The sequence below is a fragment of the Pan troglodytes genome, chromosome 12, assembly GCF_028858775.2.
Source record: "Pan troglodytes isolate AG18354 chromosome 12, NHGRI_mPanTro3-v2.0_pri, whole genome shotgun sequence".
Taxonomy (NCBI): Eukaryota; Metazoa; Chordata; class Mammalia; order Primates; family Hominidae; genus Pan; species Pan troglodytes.
This window is the reverse complement of record NC_072410.2, coordinates 39,873,559-39,878,461: the sequence shown is the minus strand read 5'-3', so window position 1 is coordinate 39,878,461 and position 4,903 is coordinate 39,873,559. Positions and strand designations below refer to the sequence as shown.

General features: G+C 39.0%; 1 pseudogene; it reads left to right on the top strand.

The window, feature by feature from the left end:
• Window positions 1–1,774: 1,774 nt before the first annotated feature.
• LOC742393 (dihydrofolate reductase-like) lies at window positions 1,775–2,398 on the top strand (annotated as a pseudogene).
• Window positions 2,399–4,903: the final 2,505 nt, after the last annotated feature.

Below are 4,903 nucleotides of genomic sequence, written 5' to 3'. Positions count from 1 at the left end.
AATGTCATCCTGGACTACTGAAACCACTTTCCCCATTTATCAGAGAGACTGGAGTGCCTGCAGTTTTTGGATCTCCAGGGTGGGTCTTAGCCAATTAATAGCTGCTGCAGGAGGATGGAGAGCAAGCTTCCTTAACTTTATGGGGAACAAACTCTGAGCTGTAATGCCTGCTCCTGATAAGGCTGACGGCATCTTTTCAGTATTTTTGTCTGGAAATGCATCTTCTCAGCATGTTTTCTTTCCCTTTTTTGCTTTGTGGATGTAAGATTAATCAGGTTCTGGGAGCTCTTCTTTAATAAATTCCTTGCTGAAGAACCTGCACCTCAGGGTCTGTTTCTGGCAGGACTTGACCCAAGATGCTGACCCTTCCAGGAGCACCTGTTTTGATGTTGCAAATTTTCAAAAATAATTGTGAGAAATTTACTATTATCCTAGTATTTCATATTCTTTTTTTACAAGTCCCAGACTTCACATATTCTGTAATTGCTGAGGATGCCCTGAAAGGTTCTTCCTGCCCTTCTTCCCTTACATACATTTCAGATCTAGCCTAGACATTATCTTGACTCAAGAAGTAGGGCTGGACACAGTGGCTCATGGCTGTAACCCTAGCCTTTGAGGGGCTAAGGTGAGAGTGTCAGGAGTTTAATGCTACAGTGGGCTATGTTCACACCACTGCACTCCAGCCTGGGTGACAGAGCAAGACCCCACCTCTATTAAAATAAAATAAAAAATTTAAAGCCTCCCTCTTAAATTCTAATATAAATTGAGTATTTCACCTCTGACTACATTGTATCCTGTGCTTGTATATTTATAGCATTTAATTCACTTCATAAAAATTCCCTCTTTATTCTTGATCTTTCCTTCTCAACTGTGCAAATCTGAGAGCAGAGATTTTATCTTTTATTTTCAGCTTCCTTGTGCCTAGTATAACATATAGAAGGTATGTGATTAATACTTATTGATTCAAAATAATTGAGTAATCTATATTTATTAATATGGAATGCTGTGTAATATATAACTATAAATTTCAGAAAGTTGCAGAGCCATTTATACATATAAATTTTCTTATATAGTTATCTATTATATATATGTATTTGAAAAATAAGCACTAGTGTCTATGTCTGTGTATTGGAGGGCATTTATGATTTATAATTCATAATTTAACCTTATGTCATAATTTTACCCAAGCAAATAGTTAATGCAATGTAAGAAATAAAGAAGAAAAACATGCAAGGGGGGAGCTTGAGAACTGATAGTGTTTATGAATTACCAGAACAGGGAATATTGTTTTAGTTGTGGTTGTTGTTGTTGTTGTTGATATTGTTCTTGTCAATATTAATGTTGTTCTGCTACAGGAGAAGCAAGGTTATGTTCAGTATCAGTTATATTCTGACACGTAAATTCAGTATTACTCATATCCTGACATGTACTGCCTTTTCAGCTTACACATAAGCTGAAAGAAGCCACATTGTTTGGCTATTATTAGGATTTATAGCACTGTAGAATTATTATAGTTAACAATAATATATTAAATAGTTTTAAGTAGCTAGAAGGAGAATATTGAACATTTCCAACACAAAAAAGATAAATGTTTAAAATGATGGATATACTAATTATCCTCAACAGATCACTATACATTATGTGTATTGAGACATCACTATAAACCTCATGGATATGTACAATTATTAGTTGTCAATTAAAAAATAAAATAGGCCAATCTTGGCAGTGCGTCTTGGTGTAGCGAGCAGGCTCGGAGGTGCTCATCGCTGCTGTCATGGTTAGTTTGCTAAACTGCATCATCACTGTGTTCCCCCGGAACATGGGCATCGGCAAGAACGGGGACCTGCCCTGGCCACCGCTCAGGAATGAATTCAGGTATTTCCAGAGAGTGACCACAACCTCCTCAGTAGAAGGTAAACAGAATTTGGTGATTATGGGTAGGAAGATCTGGTTCTCCATTCCTGAGAAGAATCGACCTTTAAAGAATAGAATTAATTTAGTTCTCAGGAGAGACCACAAGAACCTCCACAAGGAGATCAATTTCTTGCAAGAAGTCTGGATGATGCCTTAAAACTTAATAACCAGAATTAGCAAATAAAGTAGACATGATTTGGATAGTTGGTGGTAGTTCTATTTTATAAGGAATCCATGAATCACTCAAGCAGTCTTAAACTATTTGTCACAAGGATCATACAGGACTTTGAAAGTGACACGTTTTTTCCAGAAATTGATTTGGAGAAATATAAATTTCTGCCAGAATACCCAGATGTTTTCTTTGATGTCCAGGAGGAGAAAGGCATTAAGTACAAATTTGAAGTACATGAGAAGAATGATTAATATGAAGGTGTTTTCTGGTTTAAGTTGTTCCTCCTCCCTCTGAAAAAAGTAGGTATTTTTAAATTAGAAAAAAAATACTTTTGTTGACTTTAAATCTATGGATAATTATTTCTAAGCAATGTGTTCTTATTTCCCACTAACCTACACCATATCTGATACCATTTATGAAACATTCTTGCTGTAACTAAGTACCTCCCCAAGACCCTGACAGAGTCCCCAGCACCTGCTACAGTGAGCTGCCATTCCACAACCATCACATGTGGCACTCTTGCCAGTCCTTGACATTTTCGGGCTTTTCAAATGTCGGTAGTGTTTATTAAAGATGAAGATGCACATACCCTTCCACTGAGCAGTTTCACTAGTGGGAAATACCAAAAACTTCCTGTGTGTGTATCCAGAGGTTTGTAGACAAATGTTGCAGGCTTGTTTGTAACAGTGAAAAAATTGAAAACAACCTGGAAGTCCAGTGATTGAAAAATGAATATATTACTGTCTCAGATTGGGGAATCCAAAGCAGATTCCAAGACTGAAATTTCAGTGAAAGCAGTTTATTTGCTAGGTCTTACCAGAAATCATCAATTAAGGTATGGAGAAATGGAACTGAGAAGGTAAGGAAACCAGTTTAAAGTCAGTAAGCAGGTTCCATTGGTAACAAGCTCCATACTGCTGAGATACAGGGAAACCGAGGGGAGAAAGCTGGAGTATTTATCAGCCACTCCTTGGTTGTCAGCTCCCTGTCCTGCAAGTGGCCGGAAAGTATTCCAGCTGCGCTATAGCAAGTCCCAAGTGTTTGCAATAAGAAGCTGCTGGCATGCACGGGAATAGTGAATGCCAAACACTTAAAGCAATTCCATGTTTAAGTATGTAAGCTCTTCATACTATTTTTTATTTTTTCAGACAGAGCATCACTCTTGTTCCCCAGGCAGACTGCAGTGGCATGATTTCGGCTCACTGCAGCCTCCTCTTTCCTGGGTTCAAGTGATTCTCCTGCCTCAGGCTCCCAAGTAGCTGGGACTACAGGCGTGGGCCACCATGCCTAGCTGATTTTGTGTTTTTGGTGGGGATGGGATTTCACGGTGTCGGTCAGTCTAGTTTCAAACCCCTGACCTCAAGTGATCTGCCAGCCTCGGCCTCCCAGAATGCTGGGATTACAGGCAAGAGCCACCGCACCCGGCAGATCTTCATACGTTTTGTGTAGTAAAAAGTATAAAGTCACACGTGGTTTCTTTGAAATAGTTTATAATTTAAAAAAATACAAAAGCAGGAAAACCAATTCTAATTTCAAGTGAGGGATGATGGTAGTTTGAACCAAAGGGCTGCATGTAGTACAAAATTGTGATTTAAGATATATTTTAAAGCTGGAAGTAGTAGGATATTCTGATGGAGTTTAACTTTGGTTTTGAGCCCACTGAGTCTGAGATGCCTTTGAGAAATGAAGGAAGTAGAGAGAGAATACAAGAAAAACTGGCCGGGCACAGTGGCTCACCCTGTAATCCCTGCACTTTGGTAGGCTGAGGCAGGTGGATCACTTGAGACCAGCTTGGGCAACATGGTGAGCCCCAACTCTACAAAAAGTACAAAAATTAGCTGGGCATTGTAGCACACACCTGTAGTCCCATCTGCTAGGGGAACTGAGATGGAAGGATCAACTGAGCCCTCGAGTTCAAGGCTGCAGTGAGTCGTGATTTTGCCACTGCACTCCAGCCTGGGTGACAGAAGAGACCCTGTCTCAAAAAAGAATCTGAAAACAATGGAACCATGCCTTCAGAATTCTAGAAAGAAAGTTATTTTCAACTGATAAATCTATTCAGCCAAATAATCAAGGGTGAAGGTGAAATAATACATTTTCAGACAAGCAAAGACTCAGGGGTTATCTCCATGTACCCTTTCTTGGGAAGCTAATGGAGAAAATGCTCCAGCAAAATGAAGGAATACACAAACCAGAGAATGACATGGATCCAGCAAATAGCATCCAACACAGGCAATATTTCAGCTATGGAGCTGGCTTTAAAAAGAAGCAGTAAAAATATTAATAGGTTAGCTGGGTGGAATGGCCCATGATTGTAGTCTCAGCTACTCAGGAGGCTAAGCAAGAGGATGGCTTGAGCCTGAGAGTTCCAGACCAGCCTGGCCACCATAGAGAGATGCCTTCTCTTAAAAATAATAATAGGTTTTTGCCAGATTAGGGGCATTTGGGAAGAAGTTCATTGAAGATAAAGCAAAGGTAAAAAAATAAGGGGGAAGTGTTAGTTAGGCAATCATTAATTCTAGGGCAGAAAGAAGTACAGGATAGGAAGTAAGAGCATAATACGCTGTTTTTCTCAACAATGAGCAATATGTACATAGTCATAATGATGTGTTGACTGCTTAGCCCCTAAATCTGGTAACTACTTTGGGACAATATGGGAGGAAAGATGAAGATAATGATGGTGTAGAAGCTAAATCCTCATCTGTCATATCAAGAAATCACTATATAATGTATAAAATAATCAAGAAATGACTAAGTAGTTATGTAAGAAAAAAATAGAAGACGTTGCTAAAAGAGTTAAAAGTCATTGTTCTGGAG